At 53.5% G+C, this 27,049-nt stretch overlaps 1 protein-coding gene and 1 pseudogene across 4 annotated transcripts in view; one reads left to right on the top strand and one right to left on the bottom strand.

The window, feature by feature from the left end:
- Positions 1-1,380: 1,380 nt before the first annotated feature.
- On the bottom strand, positions 1,381-1,531 carry LOC114501244 (annotated as a pseudogene).
- Positions 1,532-16,736: 15,205 nt separating this feature from the next.
- Positions 16,737-27,049, top strand: part of GDPD5 (glycerophosphodiester phosphodiesterase domain containing 5) — an 86,877-nt gene continuing 76,564 nt past the window's right edge. For 2 of the 4 annotated variants that reach the window (XM_028517501.2, XM_036028801.1), the window contains exon 1: positions 16,781-17,525. The gene's annotated coding sequence lies outside the window, so the exon portion shown is untranslated. Of the gene's footprint in view, positions 17,526-27,049 lie in introns of all 4 variants that reach the window. The other 2 variants (XM_028517502.2, XM_036028803.1) reach the window with 2 other exon arrangements.

The following is a 27,049-nucleotide window of genomic DNA, read 5'->3' on the forward strand; positions in this document are numbered from 1 at the left end:
TGTCCATCAGTAGGGGTTGGGAACGCCAAGAAACTGGGCAAACAAAAAGTGAGGGAAGTTCTTTATGTCCTGACATTGATGGGATCTCGGGGTGGAGCCCCAGAGGGGACAGCTGGGCCGCCAGCGCTGGGTCCGCACAGCTGAGCCCGCAGGCGGGTGAGAACTGGGATGTCCCTTGTCTGCGGGGGAAGGACTGGGTGGGAGGGAGAGGGACAGGAGGGAGACTCAGCTTCCATCCCTTATGAATTTTTGGACTATATGAACGCATTCCCTATTCACACGTGTTTTAAATTTAAAATGATTTATGTTCTTTTTTTTTAAAAAATCAGGTTTTTTTGGAATTTAGCCCAAGGAAGAGATTTTTTAAAATATGAGCACAGGCCCATGAACAAAGATGTTTATTACAGCCTTGTTGGTAGGGCCAGACATCGGAGACCGTGCCAGGGAGGGACGGACTATTGGCAGCCATCATACAGGGGGAAGCTGTTTAATCCTTGAGAAAGATAGCTCCATGGACTGAAAACACAGCAGCTGGTGACACAGCATGTTTAAGGAATCTCCATGTGTGGAGGCACCGATGTGTGGAAGGAGGCCCGCATTTCACCAAAGAGTAAGCTCTTGTTATTAGGTGATTTCCACTGCAGATGTAAGAAATGTCCATACCTATAGAGAATTTTTATGAGTTTATTTGCGCCAAACTGGTCATAAATGCCATGGAGCAAGATCTCAAATGCTCCAGCGAATAACAGTTTTGCAGCTTCTTTAATGCATTTGAAATTAAGGAGAGAAGATAAGGAAGGTTACATGGAGGTGAGAGAAAGCAAGGCAGGGATTGTGCTACAGGACAGTTCCGATTATGAGGGTGGCCATGGCTTACTTCAGAGGTGTGTTAACCCTACCCACACAGAAACAATGCACAGGGTTTGCTTAAGGCAAAGGTAAAGCTTTCACTGAGGAAGTTGCACATTATAAATCCCACTTAGGATTTATGATCAGATCACCCTGAGGTTACTCTGTATAGAGCCCCTTTTCTCATCCACACCACTTGGTTTTAAAACCATTTCTGCTGTTTGGAGGTGTTCTGTCCCCCCAGTGAAGGTGCACTAATAATAGATAGACAGATATAATACTCAGAGTACAGCTAGAAGAAAATATTTTTTAAAAGATTATATTTATTTATTTTTAGAGAGGGGAAGGGAGGGAGAAAGAGAGGGAGAGAAACATCGATCACTTCGTACATGCCCCAGTCGGGGATGATCCCCCTACCCAGGCGTGTGCCCTGACAGGGAATTGAACCAGCCACTTTTTGCTTTATGGGACAAAGCCCAACCAACTGAGCCACACTGGTCAGGGCTCCTTTTTTCTCTTTTATTTACTGTTTAGGGGACAGCGCAAACACAGTCCCCAGTACCACAAATCAGGCAGCACCACACTCAGGGAAACCCCGGAGGTCAGCACACCGCAGTGCAGTGGAGAAGCCTCTCTGGGGAAACCCACCTCTGTGACCACCTCCCCCCTCCCCGGCCGGTTGGGAACAGAAAGAAATATTCTTAAATGATTTAATACTGTTTATCTTTGCAGATGCAAATGCGCATTACCTGTATTTTCTCCTCTTTTTCTCTGAATTTTTTCAGTAGCGCATTTACTTTTATACTCCATTTTTGAAATCAATAAGCTGAATAAAAGAGAAGCATGCAGTGGGGGGTGCAGATCTGAGTGGGGGCTGGGGCCCCTCACTGTAGCCTGGGGAAAGAGGCCAGGCTTGGCATTCTCTATGGTGGGCCTGCTGGCTTCAGGCGTCAGACTAAAAGGAGCTACATCTGACAGGATTTCTTGGGAAGCAGCCAAGGCAGGCAGGCAGGAGCACGTGTGGGTAAAGCTACAGAAGGCGGCCAGGCCACTACTAAGAGCCTGAGAGCCAGAAGCTCGGGAGCTTCCTCCTGATGGCAGTTTAGCGGGAAGTGCTGAGGGCACATGGTGCTTTCCAAGGAGTTCTCTGCCTGTGGGATGGAGAGTGTGGGGGGGGGGGGGCGGGGGCGGGGGGGGTGTTAGAGGAGAATGCCACAAGAGCCCAGAGTGAGATGCTACTGCTTGAACCTGGGCAGAGAAGGAGGAAGGAGGGCCCCGAGGTGCAGCCTGAGTGAGCAGTGGTGAACGGCTCCCCTCCTGAGATGGAGATTCTGAGATGGGAGGATGGTGAGCTCCATTGTCTATAGGTTGGGCACACCCAGGAGGCTGTAGCATCCATGAGTGTGGCACTAGGGAGAGGAGGCCATGCACTGGAGAGGACAATTGCGGAGTCATGGAGAGTAATGGATGCCACAGGATGGTAGGTGTGGGTGAGCGCAGGTACAGAGGGCAGAAGAACAGAGGCTGGGGCAGAGGGGCACCTTTGCCACCTCCGGGAAGGAGAATCAAGGTGGCACTCCCAGGGCTATCAGTGAGGTGGGGGAAGCGGGAGGAAGGCCATACTGGATGCCTGGAACGCTGGCCCCTCTGTCCAGCCTGCCTGGCTGAGAATGCTGAGGGAGGACCAGGCTGCAGTGTGGTGATTCCCTGGCCAGTGGGTGGGTCAGAGCCGGGATGTGTACACTAGGCCAGACCCCATTGGCTGGCGGGCAGGAACGGGCACAGAGACAGGCCGAGCTGATGCAACGTGGGCCTATGGTTGCAGGCCCTGCTGAGGGGATGCAGCTGCGCTGGCCTATGTCCAGAAGTTCCAGTAAGGAGGGGGGGAACCGCTCTCTGGGCAGGCCAGAGCTCTGGGAGTGCAGCCCAGCCAGGCCCCAAGCACTCTGCTCTGGATCTGCTCTGACTCAAGAGGGAAACCAGCCTTTCATGGAAGTATCCGGAGTCCTCAGCTTTGTGCCTGTGTGTGCGTGCGTGTGTGCGTGATGGGGGAGGGGCCCCCCCAGCTGAGGCTGCATGCTCAGTTGCCCCTCCCAGGCTCAGCATTTTCAAGGCAAGGTGGAAACGAATGGGGAGAGGGGGAGCCAGGCATCTGCAGAGCCTAGCCAAGAGTTGGGCCGTGGGTTCCAGTCTGTACTCAGTGTGTGACTTCTGGCAAGTCTCTGATCCCTCTGGCCCTCAGTTTCCCCTTCTCTCTAGCTGGGTCAGAGAGTTGTGGAAAAGAACTCAGAAGTTGGGGGCTGGAGTTGGAAGGGGTCTGCCAGGGGCAAAGCTGACAGACTGGGCCCCCAAACCAGGCACAAGAGAAAGGGAACTCGCACTTTTTGGCGCCCCCTGCGTGCCAGGAGTTCTTACACTCTCTGTGAACTACCTGCTGCCAGGTAGGCCTTTATATTTCCAGTTTGCAAATGGGGAAGGTGAGCCACAAACAGCCCAGGAATGACAGAGCCTGGGTTCTGAAGCCGGGTTTCCCTGCCCGGGGCCCGGAGTTCTGTCCACTGCAGCCGCGCACTGAGGGCATCGGGAGGCTCCCACAGGTGTCGTCAGAGCCCAGGACCCACAGTGGCCCAAGTCTTGAGCACCGCCTACAGATGGATTCTTGTTCACCCTGCCCAGGCACCAGCGTTAGGGCAATGAAGAAAGGGGAGCTGGACCAGTGGTGGGCCAGGTCCCAGGATACAGTCTGGTATCTGAAGGGATCAGAATAGGCTGAGGGTCAGGGGCCTGGGCAGCTTCCTCGAGCTCCCTGACACGTGGTTCCAGCCCTGGGAGACTGGCAAGTGTGGGATGAGTGCCAGGAAAAAAAAAAATCCTCAGTTTGAAATTGGAACTTGCAAAGTGCACGCACAGGTTCGGCGTTGGGTGCCACGCCAGCCCCCATGGGCAGGCACGTGCTCACCTTGCCCACCCCTTCACCCACCCCTCCAGTGCCTCTGCCTCCATTCTCACGGTTCCTGAGACCCCTTCTGCCTAGGAGTGCCCCACCCCCGCCAGCCAGCTGAAGCGTCTCCCTCCCCGCGTCCTCAGAGTGCATGTGAGACAGATCATACTCAGTCTTTCATTTATTCCGTCATTCTTGATTTTATGTGACAAATATTTACTTTATGTACCAGGCACTGTTCTAGGGGCAGAGATGCAAGATTGAACAAAATAAGGCCTTTGCTCTCAAGGAACCGCATGTAGCAGGCAGAGGAGACAGGCCACAAACTGGGAAATAAATATGATAATTTCAGATCACAATAAGGGCCACGAGGAGACGGAAACAGGTGGTTGGAGGTGGTGCGAACAACTGCCTTCACACAGGGTAGCCTGGGACCTCAATGCTAAGGAGCTGTGTTCCCATTGCTGCTGTAACAAATTACCATAAACTTAGTGGCTTAGAGCAATGTAAGTGTATTCTCTTCTAGTCCTGGATGTCAGAAGATGAAAATGGGTCGGCAGGACGGCATTCCTTCTGGAAGCTCTAGGGGCAAATCTGTTTCCACGCTGTTTCCAGCTCCTAGAGGTGCCTGCATTCTGTGATTCCTGGCCCTTTCCTTTGTCTTCAAAGCCAGAGTGTAGCATCTTCCTGTCCCCCATCTCTCTGACTTCTGCTTCTGTCATCACATCTCTTCTTCTTCCTCTGAAGCCTCTCCCCACCTTCCTCTAATAAGGACCACGGAGATTACATTGGGCCGCCAGGGTATCTGCCTATCTCAACACCCGTATTTTAGTCATGTCTGCAAAATCCCCTTTACTATATAAGTTAACACATCCAGGGACCAGCACATGGACATCTTTAGGGGCTATTATTCTTCCTACCACAGAAGCCGACCCTGCAGAGGCCTTGGAGTGGAGTGAGCACCCCAAGCAGACAGAACTTCGTGAGCAAAGGCCCCAAGGCTAGAATGAACTGAGCATGTTCTTGGAAAACAGTAAGAAGGCCACTCTTCTAGAAAGTCACGCTACAGTTAGTTTGATTTTAATCAACTTCATCCATGGGATCAATCCTACCTCTGAAGACCAGTGTGGTACTCCACAGACCCTGAGCATCCAAAACATCCTTCTAGAGCATCCCCTTGGTACTTAAGGTCGCCTCCTCCATCCCTCTGCTTCTAGCTGGCCGACTCTTCACATGCTTAGAACGAGAGCCCTGGCCACCTGAAGAAGGTGCCTGCCTGGGTGTTTACCTGAGCTGGGGCAGGCTGACTCTGGTGGAAGGGTGGGTCCAGCTCCTGGTACCTGCGTATAATCCTGCTCTTTCTTCCTTGCTGAAGGCCAGGATTGTGTGGCTGAGGGAGGATGGGGGCAGGAAAGGTTGGACCTTGAGCAGTGGCAGCAACCTTCAATGGCCATATTGTTAGGTCTGGGCTGTGGTGGGGAGGGTGCCAGGGTCTGGCTGAATGAGGCTTCTGTGCTCACTAGGTCAGGGTGCCCAGGTCAGGGGCTCTCCTGGGAGATGTCCCCCATCCCCACCACTACCTAGACCCTGCCATTTGTCTTCCTTAGCATCCCTTGTGCTGGTCCCTCTGCCGTCACTGGCTGATCCACTGTGTCACTGGCTGGTGGCCTTTGCCATGAGAATGTAAGCTCTCGGAGAAGTCCAGGAACTGTTTTGATTACCACCAAGTCCCAGCACCCAGCCCAGGGCTTGGCTCAGAGAACGTGCTCAAAAAAGTGTGCAGCGAGTGGATGGATGGATGAGACATGGTTGCTGTTCTTGCTTCCTCTGGTCACCTCTTCCTGGGCCATTGCACCAGCCTCCTCACTAGCCTCCCTGCCTCTGGCCTCTCCTGACAGTTGCCAGGGGGTCAGTCTAACACACCAGCTAGTGAAAACGCCTGGGCTCGCTGAGACCCTCAGGATCCAGCCAACCCCCTGCCAGCCTTGCCAGGTATTCACCTACCAGATCTTGTTCCTGCCTCTACACTGTTCCATGAACACACCGATGCTTCCCAGCCTGTGTGCCTATGCCCAGAACGCCCTTCTTCCTCTTCTTCCCACTTGGGTAACTCCTACTCATGGTTCAAGCGACAAGCTCCTTCAGGAAGCCTGCCTGCCAACCCCCGCCCCAAGGCTCCTCTGGGCTCCCACAGCCTCCCCACCCCACCCCACCTCACCCCACCCTGTGCTTCCCACCACCTCAGTACCAATTGTAATCACCAGTTAACGCCTTTGTTTCGCTCTCCAGACCCTGAGCTCCTCAAAAGTAGGTGCTGAGTCTGACCCATGTTTTTGTTGTAGCCAGGGCCCTGGATATGTTCAGGCACAGAGCAAACACGTTGCAAAGGTGTGTAAGCTAAGCCTCAGGATTGTGGGCGCAGCCTGAAGCCTGACTAGTGAGCGCTTCTGCCCTCTGGTGGCCACATTGGGTCACTGCGCTTTTTTGTGTCCTGTTTATGGGCTTCACTGGGGTAACGGGCCCTAGCACAGTGTTTCTCAGAATGTGTCTCTGGGATCAACAGCATCAGTATCACCTTGGAACTTGTTAGACATAAGAATTCTTGGGCTCTACCCCAGACCTGTGAATCAGAAACAGAAAGGGTGGGCCCAAATATTTGTTCTAACAAGTGCTCCACATGATTCTGACACAGGCTAAAGTTTGGGGACCCTTCTCCCAGGAGCCCTGGGTAATGGGAAAAGACAGCAGGATCCCTGGGTAAGACTTGCCTCTAACAAGCTCAACTAAAATCCAGGATCCTGGTTAAAGTTGAACTTCAGACAAACAACTGTCGACCTAAGAACATCCAAAACTGCAAAGAATTTTTATGAGTTTATTTGAGCCAAACTGACAACAGCCAGGAAGAAAAATCTTAGCCGACTGAGGAAATGGCAGTTTTACCACTTACACATCAGTACCAGAGGGGGAGAGTAAAGGGATATGTGAAACCCACTGGTGGCAGACTAGGGAGGCGGGAGAAAGCAGAGCAGGGAAGCCTCCGAGATCGGATAAAGAGTGAAACAGAGACACAAGCTTCTACGTGGGTGGGTACAGGATAGTTAACAACTAACATTCGCAGCCCACAGAGGTGGTTTGGGGGGAACAAGGTGACAATGAGGGGTTCTGTGGGCTCTTCTTCTGGTGGGAGAATGTGCCCTGAAAGGCCTGGGAAAGGGGATTGCCCTGACCTTCCAAGGGCATGTTATCATAGAGGCGAGGACAGACAGGCCCGGTTAAGGGAAAGACTGACCTTTGCCAAGGAAGGTACCAACCTAGGACATGACTACCTGCCGTGACTTGCCTCTAGTTAAGAAATTTTAGCTTCAGACCACCCTACGTGGTTTCTTTAGGTCTCTGAGTTTGAAGGCCACCACACAGGCCTCCCCTGAGCTTGTCAGAGTTAGTATGTGGCCCCTTTTCATCCACACAAAATATTTTTTTATTGCAAAGACAATTACACTAAAACATTATCTGTTTATCTGAAATTCAACTTTAACTGGGAGTCCTCTTTTTTTTTTTTTTCCTTCTAAATCTGGTGGCCCTAAGCTAAGTATTCTGCTCTTGATGTAATGTTCTGGTGCCGCCACTTTGAAATTCTTAATGATTTCTGGACGTGGAGCCCTGCATTTTCATTCCACGTGGGTAGTCGGTCCCGGGAAGGGCCCTTGCAAAGCCTCAGCCGGAGCACTTGGGACCCAGAGTGCAGAGGCCAGCGGTTCAGCCTTCCAGCAGCTGAGCCAGCCACTGTGTTCTCCAGCAACCTCACCTTCCACATCCCCACAGCCCCTTCCCGCGGGGGCCAGGCCTTTGTCTCTTCTCCCAGAATTTGGTACTTGTCTCCTCACCTCTGTTCTCAACCCTTCTATGCCACCTTCCACACAGTGAAGACCCTACAATGTCTGCCCACGTCACCCTCCTGTTCAACACTTCTCTCTGGGTGTCCCCTGGCCACTGCTTTCACTGTAACAGCCACCTGTCATTACAGAGCATGGGACCGGGCACTCCCCTCACCGCCTCCTGTGTTCTGCCGAGAAATCTGCCTCCAGCCGATGTCTGGGTGAGGGGTGCAGTGGGTAGGACCTACGTGCAGCCTTGGATAAGGAAATAAGGAGTTAGCGTTTAATGGAGACCGAGTTTCAGTTTTACAAAATGAAAAACGTTCTAGGGACGGATGGATGGTGGTGGTGGCTAGTGTATGTGCTCAATGCCACTTAACCATACACTTAAAAATGGTGAAAATGTGAATTTTATGTTATATTTGGTCTTCTACCACAATATTTTTAGTTTTATTTTTACTTGTTTTTTTGTAGGTGGTTTTTAATAAGTACTCAACATTTTTCAGTTTAGTTTTTATTCTATGCTTGAATGTGAACTGATGAACACCTTCGTAACCACTTTGACATGTTTCATTGTCCCATCGTCCCCACTGAGTGCAGGAACCTTTTCTCTAACTACCCAACACTTTGTGTTTGCGTCTTTATTCCCGCCCCCACCCTCTCCCTCCCAACATTTGCCAACCATCAGTTTGTCCTCTATGTCTATGCGTCTGTTTTTGCTTTATTTTGTTTATTCATTCGTTTTTTTAGATTCCACATATAAGTGAGATTATACGGCATTTGGCTTTCTCTCTCTGGCTGATTTCACTTAGTGTGATACTCTCTAGGCCCACCCATGTTGTCACAGATGGCAAGATTTCGTTCTTTTTATCGCTGAGTAATATTCCATCGCATGTATGCACCGCATCTTCTTCATTCATTCGTCTATCCATGGACACTTAGATTGCTTTCCTATCTTGTCTATACTAGTAATGTCGCAACACACACAGGGGTGCATACGAGTTTATCTTTTTGAATTCACGTTTCTGTTTTCTTCAGATAAATGGCCAGAAGTGGAACTGCTGGGTCCTAGGGCAGTTCTATTTCTAGTGTTTTGAGGAGTCTCCCATGTCGCCCCCGCCAACAGTGCAGATGATTCCACTCTCCACATCCTCGCCAGCACTTGGTATTCATTACCACCATGTATTTTTTTTTAAAGAGTAAGATGTGCCCTGGCCAGGTGGCTCAGTTGGTTGAAGCGTTGTCCCATGCACCAAAAAGTTTCAGGTTTCATTCCCAGTCAGGGCACACGCCTACATTATGAGTTTGATTCCCAGTTGAGGTGTGTATGAGAGGCAACCGATCAATGTTCTCTCTCATATCGATGTTTCTGTCTTTCTCTCTCCCTACTTCTTCTCTCTCTAAAATCAATAAAACATACCTTTGGGTGAGGTTTTTTTTTTTTTTTAAAGAGAGTAAAAGGCTTGGCCTGTGCCTAGTACATAATATACACTCCAGAGGAGACAGCAGACCCTTGCAGGGGGAAGCCTGCAAGGCCCAAACCCTTTTCATACTGACACTAAGGCATCACTGGCCCTCTTCACTGGGGTGACGTTTCATACACAGACAATGCAAAGGCCATGCTGGTTAACCCACAGGCACCTCAGCAGGAAACACAGCAGTGGCCCCAAATGGAACCAGAGCCTTCCGAGTCTTCGCTGCCATGCCCTCACAGCAAAACACAGCCAATGTCACTCAAGAGAGTCATTGGGGAAGCAGTAACATTTACTTAATGCACTACATATTGACTCCTAGTGGAACACCTTTTAAATGTTCTGTGTGACAAAATAGGAATTGTCATCAGGCCGTTCTGCAGACGACAGCACGATGGCTGTCCCCAGGGAACGCGTTTCTGCAGTTGTTTGAGCTGTGAGCTGAACTGGCCGCTTTTTTCATGGAGCAGCATTCTTACTTGAAAGAAATGTTGACCCATAAATTGTGAGTATACAGACTGCGCATCTGGCAGTCATTTTCTCAAAGAGGAACAAAGTAAGTCTGCCATTGCAAGGTAAACTGACAGTATTTGTTGTTAATGATAAAATCCAAGATTTTCGCTCATGGACATGGACAACAGTGTGGTGATTGCTGGGGGCAGGGGGGTCTAAGGGGACTAAGTGGTAATGGGAAAATACAATAAAGGTTAAAAAATTCAAGCTTTTCGTGAAAATCAGAATTTTGGGAAACTCTGTTAACCATTGTGAACCTGACGGCTTCCCAGGGCAGGCACAGATCAGGGACCAAGTGGGCGTGAGCATCCAGTAAAGTTGCGCACGCTTTCTGGTTTCCCCGCACTGTGCTGCAGTCTGTGAAGCAGGCCATAGCATTATGTCTAGAAAAACAACACACACCTTACTTTAAAAACACTTTATCTAACCATCATCTGAGCTTTCAACAAGTCAATCTTTTTACTGGTGGAGAGTCTTATCTTCAATCTGTAAGAAAGCCCCAAGATCTGAAAAGGGCAGTAAAGTGAAGGGCAATAAAACAAAGTATATCTGGATTGAACGTTTCTGATGAGATTAGTAGTGACATTAATGAATTTGATTTTTTAAATGTTATATACTGAAATTGGTCAATATTTGAAGGATCTACATGGCTTGGTGAACCATTTTTTCCCCAAGTGTCCAATGCATGCTGTTACAAAATCATGCATGGGTCAAAAACACATTCAAAGTACAAAAGAGACCAATGGGTTTTAATGTAACTGAGAAAGAAAATTTTATTGATATGGTTTCAGATTCTAACAACAACTAATCTTTCAGAATTTCGTCAAGTTGGGCTAGTATCAAACAAGAATAGCCACAATTATTCAAAAAGGCCATTGAAGTACCCTTCCCTTTTCTAACTACATTTTAGTATAAGTCTGTATTTTCTCTGTAAACTTCAACCAAAACAATGTGATTCAATGCAGGAGCAGATATGAGAATCCAGCTGTCTTCTATTAGGCCAAGCATTAAAGAATTTGTAAACATATAAAACAATGCTACTCTTGTCAATAACTTTTTGTTTTGGAAAATATATTTCCCAAATATATTTATTTCCCATAAAAATATGTTACCTTATAATAAGATTTATATTGCTAAATTAATTACTTAATTTCTAAAAAATGTCTCCACTTTAATTTCTAATATTATAAATACCAATATGGGCCATATAAAGAGAAGTTCTCCAGGGTCTTCAATAGTTTTGGGGTCTGAAAAGGGTTCTGATAACAAAAAGTTTGAAAACCACCGCTCCAGTGTTACTATAATTCTGCACCAACCAGTATTAGCCAGCAGGGGGCAGCAGAGGCAGCCAAATGATGATGATCCCCTCGCATTTCTTTAGTTAGAAGTACTGATAGCCCACATTGGGTGTGTCCCTACCCCTGTGCTCAAGACACAGAAGTAAATCTGTGAAGTTCAGTCCACCAGGTGGCAGACCCTGGCCGTTGACTGAGGTGGGGCTAAACCAGACGTCCCCTCTTGTGGGCATGAGGAGGCACTGATAAAGAGTAAGCTTGGAGTTACTGTGACCACTGTCGCTCCCACTGGAGGCAAGGGAGCTGAGAGGATGTGGGGTCAGAGAACCCTGAAGCTGCCCATTCTTTCAAGGACAGAGCCCGCAAGGATTCAGGAGCATGAGAAGGGGGGCCAGGTATCATTTTTTTGTTAGGTTGACACAGGCATTTCCTGAAGGCACCCCAATCCCTCCACCACCGGAAAGGGGCCACCTCATATTTATGGCTCCTACCTTAGAAGGGCTTGTTCCTCCTTTTCCACTTTCCACAGCCATGGCTCCCACCTCATGCCTCTCCTCACAGCTCCTGCTCCACCTGCTCCTCCCCGGGAGAGCAGACATCTTGCCTCCTGCTTCAACGAGGCCTTCAGGCCTGGTCCCCCTCCCCTGCCCCATCCCCACCCCCTTAAAGTGGAAGTGCTGCCTCCCCTCAGCCTCTGGGCCTCTCCTCTACACTTAATGGTTACCTCCGCTCTTCCATGTGGCTTTAAGTCCTCTACAAGCCTCCAGCTCTGCCTCCTCCCCCAGCTGTCACCCAAGCACGAGCCCTTTGCCAGCTACCCTGGGAAGGGCAGACCACACCAGCTCCAGGTGCACCCCACTCCTGCCTCCACGTCTCCCCGCCACCCTCAGCCCCGGCTGTGGACCCTGCAACACTTCAGCCCTGGGGCTCTCGGCCCTCTAAAACTCTCCTTACAGTTTCCTCTCCTCACCCCTTTTCTGACCAGCCCTTCTCTCGTGCTCTCCTGGGCTCCATCCACTGCCCGCCCCTCTCCCTGTGGATTTCCTTGCTTCTTCCTTGCAAGTCCACTCCCTCCCTGAGGCCCCTAACCTGTCACCCCAAAGGCTGTTCCTGGCTGTGGCCTCCAGCCGTGGTCCCTCTCTTGAGCCCCAAATGCCTCAAATTCTCTATCTCCATTACCCCACACAGACACAGCCAGCAGCTTGCCCCTTTTCCCTAAACGTTCATTCCAGGTTCAGACAGTCATCTCTCCTTGTCACTCTCAAAACAGGCCTCAGGTAGATTCCCTGCCTAAGTCTCTTCTCCAGCGACCAGGTGAGCTGAGGAGCAAGCCTGACCTTGTAACCTCTGCACAAACCCTCCCAAGGCTCCTTCTGCCCTCAGCACAGAAGCCAAACTCAAGCCAAACTCAGGGACAGAGACCGGTGTGACATGCCCCGCCCCCACCCATCTCTCCAGCCAGACTCCCCGGACCTTTCTGCCTTGGTACTATGGAAACGACTTTGGTGCGCGCGCGCACACACACACACACACACACACACACACACACACACACACACGGCGCTGTCTCCGGCCTGGGTGACTAAACACTAGTCTCGTTTAATATGCACCACCTTTGAGGGGCCACTACTTTCATCTCCGCTTTATTTATTTGTTTTTTAAGGTTTATTTTATCCTCATTCAAGAGAGAGGGGAAGGGAGAGAGAGAGAAACACGGACGTGAGAGAGTGACATCAATCAGCTGCCTCCTGCACTTGCTCTAATTGAGGTTTGAATCTGCAACCCAGGCATGTGCTGTGACTGGGAATCAAACCCATGATCTTTTGGTAACGGGATGATACTCCAACCAACTGAGCCACACTGGCCAGGGCTTCATCTCCATTCTAGTTATGAGGAAGCTGAAGCATAGAGAGGGGAGGTGACTGGGCCAGGCTGTGTGTCTGGCACCAACTCCAGTGTCGCCTTCCCGCCCTGTCCTTCCCCTGTGGTGTCCTGTGTTCACAGGGTACTCTGCACACACCACTGCAGAGAGCCCTCGGACTGGGGGTCCTTGGTTGTCCCATCCCTGGGTGCCCAATGTTTGGTATTGGACTGCCATCCAACTCAGAAATTATTGGTAAATGTACGATGAGCTTGGGGCATAGAGAGAAATGAGACTCCATCACTTGCCCTCTAGAACTTCATACTCTAATGGGAAAACTGACCCAGAAACAGCCCAAGATCCAAGGGGAATCAATGTCCTAACAGAGGCACAAAGAGCCCACAGTATCACTGGCTCTGCCGCACAACGCTGTGCTTCCCACAGAGCTGGTTGGGTGGGCTCCCCAGAGGGGTTAAGCTGTGTCCCGGGCCTTGAAGGATGGAGAAAATGCCCGTGCTGAACGGGGCACAGGCAGACAGGAGAGCTGGGAAAGGGATTCTACAGTGGCAGAGGATGACAGGTCAGAAAGCAGGCTCACTGTGAGGGCCGAGAGTTCAGCTGAGCCTACAGACCCTACCAGACAGTGAGCTGCGGAGGGCAGGACCGCATCGGCCTGCTGCCCCTGGACGCTGTGCGCCCCCACAACACATGGTGCCTGTACGTGGTGGGGGCACATCAGGGTCTGTTGGAAGCAGGTCTCAGGGGGTATAAAGTTTTATACAGTTCGGTGGCTCTATTCAAGAGAGTGCCAGATTTCTACTACAAATGTAGGCACAAAGTGGATGTTCATTTGCTGTGAGAATAGGAAGCTGTGCAGCAGAGCTGAAGCTGCGGTGGCTTCACTGTGCATTCTCCTCTGGCCGGAACACAGAGGGGTGGAAGGTTCTCGGAGAGGCGGGGCACCAGGCTGACAAGGGTAGCCCTTTCTGTCAGCCCCAGAGGCCCCAGTTCACAGCCATCTCGGAGCCCTCAATCACCCTCCTAGGCAAGCCACCATGACCATGCCTCTGTCACGCTTTGTGAGTCTCTCTGGCTGCAAAAATGCCTGATTCTCCCAGGTCTGGAGACTTTCTCCCCGTGGGAGGGTAGCCAGAGGGTGATGTGGGCGTCCGAGAGCTGTTTGCTGGTCACTTCCTAGCGACCTGGGGCACTCTTCTCCCCGACCTCAGAGGTCACGGAGGGTCTGTTCTGAAAGCTGCCTTTTTATTCTGGCCTTCTGCTCCTCTGACCTGCTCAGGAGGCTGTCACAGCAGGGGCGGCAGAGAACTGCTCTCTGAGAGCCTCATTCATTTCCCAATACCAAGGTCTTACAAGGGCCGGCCAGCACTCAGACGGGTGGGGGTGTGGGGCCAACTAGACCTGAAAGTCATAATTAGAGACTTCAATCCGAGAGATTCCACACCAAAGGTGGACTTCCTGGAGGAGACAGACTTCTTAGAGGAGAAGACTTGATTTGAGAGATGGGGCATTCATGCAACAGTTATTTATTGAGCACCTACTAAGTGCCCGGCTCTGAGGGTACAGCAGTGGAAAGGACAGATGGGCATCTGCCCCAAAGTTTCTTCCCTTTAGCCCAGCAGGAAAGTAGGAATTGACTCAGGAGAGGAACACCGCCCCCCCCAGACAAGAGGAACAGCAGGAACAACTACGTGGAGGGAAGAGATGGCATCCTGCTTGTGGATGGAGCTGAGTTTGGTGTGAGAGGAGAAGCGATTGGAAGATGAGGCTGGTGTGGTTGGCAGAGAGCGATAATGGAGGGTCTAGAATACCAGGTTAGGGACTTAGAACTTGGCCATGCTGACAACTAGAAGCCACAGAAGATTCTAAACACAGGGAGAAGTCACAAGGTTTCTTAGCTCCATTACCAAGCTCAACACATAAGGCAAACATCACCCTACCAGCCCTCAGGCCCCAGCCAGCAATGCAAACTTCCTGGAGCCAACCTCCCCATCCCCAACCCTGGGTTTGACTGGAAGAAGACACCCCCTAGCCTGGACTTCAGCCTCCCACTCAGCCTCTTCCTTGTGCTCTCAATCATCCTCAAAGGCTGGTACGCTCTAAAGAGGGGAAGGGACAGAGCCTCTGGGTCCAGGCCTCACTGAGGACTCCAACCCTTAACCCTGCAGGCCACACACCATTTGCCTTTTGTGGGCTTTCACTGTTTTCATGCTACCTGGGTTCCCTACTAAGCTCTTTCCCACATCAGTACCTGGCTTAAAAACTTCCCAGGACACCCCTCTGATAACCGGTGAATATGGACTCAAGGTCTTCAAGACTGAGGCCTCAGCATAACCTGCTGAGACCAGGGTCACAAGCAAGACCCCAGTAAAGTTCATGGCCCCCAGAATAAAGTCTGAACTCCCTTCTCTCTGGCCACTCCTGCCCCTTCATACTCTTCTCTTCTCTTGGTTGGGGTGTCCCTGCCCTGAGAGCTCCAGCTCCCCTGAACTTGTCTGTGTTCTTCAACAAAGCTACACTCTCCCTCACCTCCAGGGTTTTGCCTAGACTGGCCCCTTTGCCCAGAGCACTGTTCATTCTCTGACGTTCTCTCCTAACCTAAGTAACCCCTACTTCTAGCCTGAGCTTGCCTATCACTCCTCAGGGAAGCCTCTCCCAATCCCCTCCCCCCCCCAGAATAGACCAGGGGTTCCCAGTGGTGTTTTATTCAGACTCCAAATACCTTTGAACAGTTTCCTCTGCCAGCAACAGATTTTCTTCCATCCTCTGAAGCCTTCTGCCTGCTCAGTCCTTGCCAAGTAGCAGCATCTTTATTGACTTTTTAATAGATGAGGAACCAGGGGCTCAGAGAGGTCCAGTAACCTGTTCAAAGTCACACAGCTTTGCCCTAAAATGCCATAGTGACGAGTAGATAGAATCCTGTGCTAGTTATATAGTCCTGGGAACATCTGTTGGCCTCTCGGTGCTTTGGTGTCCTCACCAGTGAAATGAGGTACCTACTGCATAAGGTTGGTGTGAGGCTTACCGAAAAGCTGTACCGTGCAGCCTTTTTTCTTTTGCTCCTCAGGCTATTCCACATTCGATCCTTCTCACATTAAACCCCTGCAATGCCAGCTCTGTGCCTCACTGTGTGAGCAGGGTGCTGGGAACTCAGTAGATATATCAGACACAGCTCCTACCCCAAAGCCCTCGAGAGGGACAGGAGCAGAGGACAGAAAGGTCACTCACAATCCTCTGCTCTTGACTTCAAATTTTTAAAACTTATAATGATGCTCCTTTCCACACAGGGGGACTGAGAAGGACAAAATGTTTAAGAAAGATCTGCTCTTTATTTTCAAAAACTTATTTTTCATCGCTTCCTAAAATCTGGGCATTTCACAGCATCCTACGCTCACCTCTTTGCGCTGAGCCCTAAAGGCCGTGTCTCACCACTCCAGAGGGCTCCCCTATCCCTGGGGATCCCACTATCCAGGAAAACCCCCCTCCATCCTGTTTCTTTCCCTACCCTGATCCCTCTTCCTACCCAACACTTTCTCTCCCACACGAGGCAGTGCCCACGCCCCAGTCCCAGACTTATCAGTCCTCCCTCCATCCGGGGTCCCAGGTTACCTTCCCTCCCTCTCCACTCTTTAAACTGCCCCAACCCCCAGAATTGTCCTCTCTCCAGCTCACCTCTCCACTGTCAGCCCCGCCCTCTCCAAGGTAGAGTCCCAGTTCCGCAGAGCTCCGCTCTCTTCCCACTCTCCCATTGGCTCCTGCTGCCTGACGGCGCGGGCCGAGGGAAGGCGAGAGGAGAGCGCCCCGCCCCTTGCCCGTGGTCCGGACGAAGGGTGTGGCCTCGGGTTGACTCCGCCCCTCTCGGGCGGGACCTTGCTTGCTGGCTCTCGGGCGCTGGGCGGCGCTGCCTGGGCTCCTCTGGGCTCGGCTGGCAGGTCCTGTGGGGGTGGGCGACAGGGATGACAGCCGCGGGGGTGGCGGCGGCTGCGGCGCTAGGCTGAGCGAGCGGCGTGCCAGCCAGGGGAAGAGAAGGAAGTGGAGCCTTGGCCCGGAGCGCCAGAGTCAGCCGCCGGCCGTGGTCCGCCCCATTTTGCCGAGCGAGCTGAGTCCGGACCTCGAAAGACTTCCCCACCAGGCTCCGGCTGCTGCGGCTCCTCGCCGGCGTCCTGACCAGCCCCGCCTGCCCTGGCCCCGGGTTCCGCGCCGGGACACTTCCAGCCCCACGGTCCGGGGCGTCGTGGCTGGGACTCCCCGAGCCCCCGACCCCGACTCTGTGCACCTGGGCGGGACGCTACTGGCCCACCACACAGGTCCATGGTTGCGGGGTGGTTCCCAGCCTTTTATAGTGTGTGTTGGAGCCCCCAGCCCTCCGCCCGGGGTTAACGCAGGTTGCCCCCAGGACTCCGACTGAGTGCAAAAGAGCTCGGACGCCCCCAGCTTCTGTTTCCCGGAGACGAACCTTCAGCTGCTGCCGACCCGGTGCTTCGGACTGGGGACCGGCGAGCTCCCAGGAAGCACCGACCCGGGTCCAGCGCCCCCTGAGGGGTCCCACGCGGACTGGACAGTCGGACTGAATCGGACTGGGGTGGTACTGCGAGCCGAAGCGGCCACCTTCCTGCCGTCCCAGGCGAGGGGCTTGGTGCTCGCCCCGAAGAGAACACAGGGGCCCCTGCTCTGGCGTCCGGCGGGAGCCGAGAGCTGCAGGTGAGAGAGCCCCGGATGCCGGTCTAAGGCGGCCTCCGACCCCATCCGGGAAGCGCCGAGGCCAGCTGCGGGCGTGTGCCGGGCGCAAGCTGAGGCTGGAACTGACTAGGAGGGGGGCGCGGGAAAGGGAGGGGGACGGAGAAAACGGGCACTTATTGACCGCCCTTTGTGTACGGGTATGCGCTCCGCGCTGGCGCATGTGGTCCCTCTTTAAGGCTCACTAATACTCAGTGACCTAAAAGATGTCGTGTATTGTTATAGGTGCTTACAGGTGGGGAAACTGAGGCCCGACGGGGTTGAGTGACCCTGCTCTTTTCACTCTGGGGGTGAGACTGGCAAAAGGGCTAGGCTGGAGAGGGAAAGAAGCAGAAAGTGAAGAGAAAAAGAAAGGAAGTGGATAGCCACCAGGCAGGAGGTGGGGGAAGGGGTCAGGTGCGGCCACTGGGGCATCCTAGAGCTGATCCTGAGGCGGGGGGGGGGGGGGGCGGGTAGCTTCTGCTGGCCTCCTTCCCTCCATGGGCCACTCCATGGCCATGTCACCTCCCAGGAGAGGTGACCCAGAGTTGAGGCGGGAAACTTCCCACTTCCACAGCTCCCCTCCCCATGGGCCCAGGACTGGAGAGCATCTGCCCCTCTGCCCTGCTGCAGACTCCTGTGTCTCTCACGCACTCTGGAGGTCCTGAGACAGTACTTACCTTTGGGGAAACTCACTGCAGAGGTCCTGGAGTCAGAGCCTATCATAGCTGGGGAAGATGAGGCCCCTCAGCACTCACCCAGCTCACATCCTTCACATTACTGACAGGGTATCTGGGGTGGGGGGGGAAGGGTAGGGGGGGCTAGGATGGGGAGTGCCAGTTGTCCCAGATCCTAAAACAGTGAGTGAGTGGTTGAACCACAAGTACACTTGAGAAAAATCTTCCCAAACATCCTTCAAGGTATTCACTCCCCCTCCCCAGTTAGCACTTTCTGGGTGGATGGCTGGGGTTTTCCTCACCCCTGATATGGGGTCAGGGTGACCACATATGAGGCTGTTGTGAGAGTCTGTGGTCGGTGCTGCGGCCCAAGACATGCCAGCAGCCTCATAGCCATTGGCTCAGACCAGAGATCTGACCTTAGCCTCTCCTGGGCAGTGGGACCTGCAGGCCACCTCTGACCCAGGATGGGAGGGCTTGCTCAAGGTCTTAATGGTGGGGCTGCCAGGGCTGAGGGCATGGTCCCAGGTGTCTGGATTTCCAGGAAGGGGTTCCTTCCACTACCCACCCCTCCCCACCCCCAGGGCAGTGCAGGGAGAGGGGTGTTGTGAAAGAGGGTTTGGCGTGGATTCTGTGGGCTCTTGTTCTGGGTGCGGTGGGGGAGGGGACATGGCCTTGGCCTGAGCCCGATAGCATTGGCTGAGACTCGTTAACCCCTGTTGTGCCCGGCTTCCTGGAGTCTAGGGGAAACCACCTTGGAAAGCCCCTGGGAGGTGGAGGAAGGTGGCGAGGTCAGCTGAAAGCTGGAACCCCAGTCCCTGGGGATAGAAGGGTCAGGGGAACTGCAGGAGAAGGTAACTGAGGGGCTTGGGATTCCTACCAATCCACGGAGATTCAAATTTTCATAATAGTCCCTGCCTCTAAACAAAGCTTTTGGATGAGATAATTTCACACCTGTGATCTCATTTTATGGTGTGATGGAAAGAACCTGGACTGAGGCAGCACAGGGTTGGGGAGCCGCCTGGGACCTCTCAGATGCGTCCACGGCTCCCAGCCTCACCTGTAAAATGGGGTCAAGGCAGGCTGCATTCCCCATTCAGATAATGGGGCCATCATATGTGGCAGACTGCTGAGTGCTAAAGAGGTTTTTTTGCTTGTTTGTTTTGTTTTCCTTTTGGAGTATTTGCCGTGACTGGACTTATTAATGGTGATTTTGTGTGGGAAACTGAGGCTCAGAGAGCCTTTGCCCGGGCCTTTGAATTTGCTTCAGGAACTGTCTCAGTGCCAGCGGCACACCAAGGTGCCCTGGAAGTTACCCAGATGGAGAAGGCAGTGGGGCGACTAGCTCACAGCCCGGTGGGCTAAGTGGCGCCAGCAGCGTGTGGTGAGACAGGCCAGGTGGGTGTGAATGGGTTCTGCCTCCCACTGGCCATGTGGCATTGTGCAAACCAACTCACTCCGCAGAGCCCCAGCTCCTGCTCTGTAAGTTGGAGTTCCACCTTTATGTGGTTGTTGTGGGGATTAAGTGAGATATAAATATACAGTGCTTGGCAAACTATCTGTTTCCTTCCTTATAAGGGAAGGAAGCTTGAATTTTGACCAGGAAATCTGGGGAAACTCTCAGACTTGCCTTAGATTAGAGTGCAGGCCGCTGCTGCAGGTGCACAGACCTAGGACCGTTCCGAGGGGACTCCTGCGTGGGTCAGGCTCTCCTGCGCCACCTTCCCGGGCTCACAGCCCTCTAAAATCTGCTTGGGGACCCTGTTAAGGGGCTTTGGATTCTGACCCCACCGCCCACCCCGGGGCCAGGGTTTGGGGGAGCTGGCATTCATTCCCTCTGGCTCTTTGTCTGGCCTCCCTTAGGCACCAAGGTGCAGTGAATAATTTATGGGCCCCCCTCAGGCTGGGAGGCGGGCTCAGAGAAATTGCTCTGTGCCCAGCTGAGCTTCTTCTGAACTCCCTGCCTCCCCCAGAGGAGGCGGGTTGTTCCTGTTAGTGCTGTAAGAAGTCTTGGATATGGAGGGGAGGGAGGGAGGCAGGACAGGAAGAAAGAGACCTAATATCAACCATGGCTCTCTCCAATGGAAACCAAGCTGGCTGAGCTGGGGTCAAGCTGTGGGCCTCTGATTCCAAATGGGTGATGAGAGGTGGCAGAGAGAGGCTTTTGAGGACTGGAGAAATCCTGGAAGTCTTCATTAAGGAGGAAGGTGTCTGGGTTGGGGCTAAAGCAACTTTCTGTAGAGAGTAGGGGTCCTGATGTCAGTTCAAGGTTGAATCCTCACTGTGCTACTTACTCACTGTGAGACTATGAGCAAGACAACTAAGCCTGCCAGGCCTCCGTTTGCTCCTCTGTAAAATTAGGACAGTTACGGGTAATCGTGAGGCCATATAAGTAAAGCACACGTCACCATAGGTACTTAGTGAAAGGGTGCTTCGTTGTGAATGTGAAGCATGGGATGGGCTAACGGCAGGGGAGATGGGACAGCGCAATAAGCAAAGAAGTGGGTAGAACTCTGGGGTAGTGATTCTGGGGTTTGTGGAATTATGAGGGGTGCAGAGAAGAGGGGTGGGCGGCCAGATGGTAGAGGGCCTTGAGTGTCAGACAGAATTCACGGTCCAGGAAGCATCATGGAATGCGCACCCAGAACCCTCCGTGGCTCCTTTTTGCCTGTAAGATGGAGACGAGGCCCCTCTGTTGTGTGTTCAGGACCTTACCCACTGTAGCCACTGCATGGAGCCCTGGCTCACTGCCCATCACTGTCTCCCAAACATACCACCTGTGGCCCCGTCACTGCTAATATGCTTGTAGGGTTCCTCCCATCAGACCTGCCAGCCCTGCCTCTTCTCTGCTCAACTCCCCATCTGCTGAGGCCCAACTCTGGTCATAAAATATCCAGGAAACATTCCTGGATTACCCAAACCTCTGGTCACATCCTCTCTGAGTCTTTAACACTTCACAGTAATAGTAATAAATAATACCTGCCATTGCATCACATTTTACAGTTTGTAGAATGCATTCGCATAGTCCTTAATAATACTATGATGATATTAACAATAGCTAAAGCTTTGAGTACTCATTATGAGCCAGACACTGCTAAGCGCTTTTTACAGACACTCACTCACGACTCCGGGAGGCAACTGGGGCTCGGAGAGGTGTGTTGTCTTGCTCAAGGTCAGACAGCTAGACAGTGGGGAGTGAGAAGGCAAGGCTGTACTCCCATCTGGGACTAAACAGACAGCTTGACACCTTTTAGAAGATATCCTGGCTCTTCAACTGGGCCCAAGTACCCTGAGAGCATACTTCCCACGTAAAAAGCTTGGAAATGAGCCTTCTCTTTAAAGCTAAGGAAGGGCAGTGCTGGGTTCAGCAGGGGGCCCGGGAAGGAATGCTTGGCCAGGCATGCAGGGCCCTGGGCTCTGCGCTGGCTGGTTGTGTGGTCTGGAGGCAATCAGCCCCGCTCTGTGATTCAGTTTTCCCGCACGTGAGCGGGGTGGTGTCTGGGCTCCCAGAGCTCCAACTCCTGCAGTGTCCTCTGTGACCCTGGAAGGGAGAGGAGGAGACCACAGCACCAGGGCCGGAGGATGTGGTGTGCTGGGTGGCTGTGATTCTTGGCCTGGCTGCTGTCTGGGACGGCAGGCTCTGTAGTTAGCTGCTGCCTTTCCCAAAGAAGGGCGGTGCCCTGTGCTGCTGGCAGCGTGGTCATTAGCTGGGCAGAGAGGACCCTGTGAACTGGGAGCCGGCTGGGCCAGGCCAGGTTGGCAGGGTTGGAGGCAGGCTGCCTGGCCACTGTGGGGTCATTGGCAGGGCAGCTGGCGGGGCAGCCGCGGCTTCTCCCTGCGCGGCCTCCAGGGCGGTGGCGGGTACCTGCTGGACACCAGAGCTTTGTAGGCCAAGGCGTGCCCTTGCTTCTGCTATGGTGGTCATGGGAGCAGAGCGGTGAGGAATCTAGCCGGGCCCCAAGATGCCTCCTCCTAGAAGCTCGCAGGACTCCTCCCAGGCAGGCGGAATTCAGCCCTCCGCCTCTGCAGATCCCTAGCCCTCGCTCACTGGCTGTGGTCTGTGGATTGAGGCTGTGTAGGTCTGCTTTCCTTGCCAGCCAGTCAGAACTAGATGCTCTGCCACACCAACCCTCCCCTCCCCCCAGAGTGCCTAGCAGCTTGCCTGGCACAAAGTGGCAACCCCCTGGGCAGGAGAGGCGTTGTGAGTTGCCCCTTGGGCAAGGTGCCCAACCTCTGTACTTGTAAAATGGGGCTGATAATAATAACAGTGTTGTAGGAGTCCACCTGCCCATCCTCTTGGTAGCCTTGTGAATGAGTGACTCAGTAGGAAGCTGATTGAAGAGTCCAGTGAGTGATGCCAGGAGGGAGGTGTGGCAGGTGGCAGGGAGGACTTCCCACAGGAGGACACTTTGCTGTCTAGGGGGGACGTTGGGTCGGTCAGTTGGGAGTTATAGAGCAGCGGTTCCCGTCACCCCTCTGGTGAGCCGGCAGTTGAGAGAGATGAGGAAGGCTCCCGGCTCCGTTCGGGCAGGGAGTGGGGTGTCCAGGGACTGGCAGTGGGAATGACCCAGTTGGGAGGAGCCATGTGGGCCCAGTTGGCAGATGCTGGGCAGAGTGTGAGTCCTTCCTTAAGCAGCATTTATTTGCTCTTTCTCTCTCTGTCTTATCCAAAACGTAACGTGATTGGAGATTTCAGTCTGTGGGGGGAAACAGATGTTACACAAGTAAACACAGACACCGAACTTCCACATCGTGAAGATCGAGCTCCTGAGGTGGGGCAGCTGCCTCGATGCCTGTGGATGATGGTAAAGGGTGACGCTCAAATCACAGCCCGAATGCACACACTAGCCGTGCAACTTGGGCAAATGATTTAACCTCTCTGAACCCCCATTTCCCCATCTGTAAAATGGGACAATCACAGCCCCTACTTCATTAGGTTGTGGTGAGCATTAAATGAAGTATGCATGCAAAGCGCTCAGAACAATACCCAGCACTTAGTGCTCAGCGCATGGCAGCTGTCATTGGCTGTGCCTCCAGCACCTAGCAGGGTGCCTGGAAGAGAATAGATGCTGGGGAAGGCTGTATGGAATGGGTCCCAGGTAGAGGGCTGCTGCTCTGCACAGTGAAAGAAAGGATGGCCTGGTAAGGAGGGAAGGGCACAGAAACAGTGACAACACAGAAAGGGACAGGATGTGGCAGGGAAGGCAGGGGCTGGGGTTGTCCAGAGACGGGCGGAAGGAAGGGAGATGGTGCTCCCAGAGTTGAGTTTGGAATGTCATTTGACATATACGTGCACATACGTGCACACTCATGCACCCCAGCACTGCCATGAGGTCAGCGCCAGGCATGCGCTCAGAGGTGAGTGGTCTCTGTCTCAGGGTAGCTGGCTAGGGCAGAACTTGGGGGGACCCCGGGCCTGCCAGACACCACGGGCCTCCCTCCTTCCGTCGCCTCACACTGCCTCGCCATCTGTGACGTTCTGTTTGAGGGCACGAGGAAGGCGAGAAGGCAGCTGGGGAGGAAGTGCAGGCTGAGGTCTGAGTGTCCCAGCCCTCCCCAGGCCCGGGACCAGACCTCCTGCAGAAACAGGAGGGGCAGGCCGTGCTTCCAAGGTGCACCTGCAGGCAGAGGCAGCCTTCCCGCACCAGTCCTGCCGCTGCTCAGCTTCGAGTGTGAGGGCTCGATTTTTTTAAATACCATGAAGAATTTCTCTCACCCTCCCACCCAGAAGGCTCAAAGGCAAGTTTGTTTCTACTGACAAGGGTGCCAGGACCCCCCAAGTATCTTAAAGGAGGTCGCCTCAGATGCACCCTGAAGTCAGGGTGCTGCCTGCACTTGGGGTTGGTTGTGGGGCCTTGAGGACACGACCTCGCCCCTTCTATTTTGCCTGTTCCTGCCCCTCCTATAAAATGGGGTCAGAATAGTCAAGCCTTTCTCTCCTTCAAGAGGCGTGGGGTGGGGAGCTTGGAGGTGGGGAGGCTTTGGTGGCATCTGTGCCCACGGCCCTCAAACTTCCGTGCACATGTTGGAATCATTCGGGAAACTTTTGAAGTCCCTCCTGGGCCCGTCCACACAGTTCTGGGCAAGACCCAGGCAGCAGTCGCCTTTGAAAGCGCCCCAGGTGAGGTCCGTTGGCTGTCGGGAATGAGAACCACTGGCTGCACTCTGCGGCCTGCCTCCTACAGCTTCCCCGGGACGAGACCTGCACACCCCCGGCAAGGAGCTCATTGCTTTCAGCTGCTCCCCACCCTGTGGTGCTGCTCCCCCTGGATCCCCCGGCCTGGAGAAACAGGGGTGTGGACAGACTACAATCTAAGGCCCTTGGGTTCCAACACTCATCTGCTCTTTGCTTGGGTGTCTTCTTGTAGCCTCCGTGTCCTCCTGTGAACACAGGAATAACAATAGTCCATCTCTGAAAGGGCTGGAGACCAAACAAGGCCGCACACACACAGCATGAGGGTGCAGCGGGCCACAGACTGGCAGAGCCGGGCTGGGCTCAGACCCTGGCCTCCCCCCGCAGTGCTCATCCTCCTGCCCTCGCCGCCTGAGCCCGGGGTCTCCGAAATCACTGCTGGTGGAGGGGAGGAGCGACACCCAGTCTTGGGGCTCTTCCCTCTGCTTCCCCTTCTCTCTAAACGATAAGACAAGACAGCAAGCATTTTGTTTTGCTTGGTTTTGTTTTAATGGCCAAAGCGTCAGGCTCTCCTTAACAATGAAGCCTTGTCTGAATCTGCTTGTTTTTCCAGCCGGACACTCAACTACACTGCCCGCTTGGGGCCCCCACCCCCCATCCCACCTGGGAGAACTGAAGAATGCCAGAGGGTTTTTTTTTTTCATCTAGGGGAGGGGACTGGGGAGACACTGGAGGCCTCTGTCTGGTCCTCACCAATAATTGACCCCAATTAAATCAGCTCTTTGTTGGAAGCCAGTTCACTAAAATTATTTCAAGGTAGTGACTGGGCGGGGGTGGGGTGGTTTAGGAGGCAGAAAAACTTGTGTATGAGTTCTGGCTTTGTCTCTCACTGGCAATATGACCCTAGGCAAGTCATTTCAGTTTTTTTTAGCACCTGTATTCTCTTCGGTAAAATGCACACGTAGGATATACTTCCTCGGGTTGTTCTGAGAAGTGAATGAAATGCTTGGTGTGTAAAAGCTCAGTGTCTGTGTCATGCCTATCGTAGTTACAGGAGCCTCTGAGGGCTGTTGGTAGACCTCCACTGCCCTGGCCCTGCTGGAGAGGTGCATCAGCCGGGAGGGAGCTGCTCAGGCAGTAGGGGTGTAGCAGACGCGCAGAGGAGAGCACAGCCCCAGGCGCGCGGCCCCTGGCAGTGGTTATGGCCCAGGCTGGCGCTGCACGGGAGGAAGTGGTCGGCTTCATGGACGGGGGCTGTGGTCTCCAGTGGAGGGAGTCCGTCAGCCCAGGAGAACTATTGGGGCAATAAAACCTCAACTGTCTTTCTTTCTTACCCCAGCCTCCCACTGGGGCATCCCATTGGGTGCACCCGCCCAGAAGCCAGGGGTGTGGAGCCCAGTGCTGTCCACTGAGATGAGCCCCCAGGCAGGTCCCCAAGCAGGACAGAGAGTGGGTCTGGAAAGGCAAACAGGAGACACTTTTCACCCTGTTGTTCAAAAGCTGTGGAATGTGCTGGTCTCACCCTCCTCGGGACGCAGTATAGGGACCATCTGTTGTTACTTGGGCGCACCTCTTATGAAGGGGGCGTCCGCCCCAACCCCAGAGACAAGCCGGAGCATTCCAACCACCACAGTCCTCTCAGGGAGTGGGGTTCTGGGGTACCCGTCTTTTCATCTCTGTTTCTCCAGAAGTGCTGTGGCACCCCTTTGAGATTGGTGCCCAGATCCCCGCCTGCCTCCACGGGCCTCAGAGGACCTGGCTCTGAGTTTTCTCCAGCCTGACCGCCTGATCCACCTGTGTCTCTGTCCCTCTTGGTCAGGCAGTGTGGAGCAGTGGTTAGAACACAGGTCTGGAAGTAGCCTGAAATCTGACTCCACCATAATACGGCTGCGGAACTGCACCGTGCGCCCCTTAACCCACCAGTGCCTCATCTTTCCTCATCTTTGAAGTGGAGAGAACAGAGAGCCTGGCTGTGGTGATGACTAAAGGAGTGAATAGACACTTAGGACGATCGAAATTTAGGAAATTGCTGAGGGCAGTGCCCGGGCAGCAGGAAGTGCCCAGTAAGGGACAGCCTTCCCCATCATCACAAATAACACAGTGAGAGCCCAGAACGCACAGTGTGGCCGGGCCGGTAGTGAGAGGGTGGGGACTGTCCCTGCCCTCCATCTAGACTCTGCTCCAGCGACAAGGCTGTGCCACATGGTGGACGACCCCGTCAGCCCTCCAGCCCCTCCCTGCTGTCATCTCCCGCAAACCACGTCCTGTGAAAAGTGGCCTCTCGTTCCACCAAGCTGCAGTTTTCCTAGCTGTGAAAGAAAGCTGCTAGACTAGACGGCCCCAAGTTCTGCCCCTCAGCCTGTGCCAGGAACTGGGAGGAAGAGGACCCAGGTTGTCCCTGCCCGGGAGGAGCCCTGGAGACTGGGGGTGGCAGGGAGTGGTCGGGGCACAGTCCAATCCTCTTCCTCTCAGGGCAGGCTGGGCAGCCATGAGCAGGCGACAAGCAAAACCAGAGGAGCTCAGAGAATGAGAGAAATCAGGGGGGCTTCGTGGAGACGAGAGCATTTGAAATGAGCCTTGAAGGTAGGCTAGGACCTTGACTGGTCCCCATTGCATTGTCAGAGGGGGGAAGAGTAAGCAGGAGGTGAGGGGGCACGGTCATAGGGCTGCGGCAGGGAGTGGGGTGTGCAGCACGTGGG

Source organism: Phyllostomus discolor, chromosome 6 (assembly GCF_004126475.2).
Source record: "Phyllostomus discolor isolate MPI-MPIP mPhyDis1 chromosome 6, mPhyDis1.pri.v3, whole genome shotgun sequence".
Lineage (NCBI taxonomy): Eukaryota > Metazoa > Chordata > Mammalia > Chiroptera > Phyllostomidae > Phyllostomus > Phyllostomus discolor.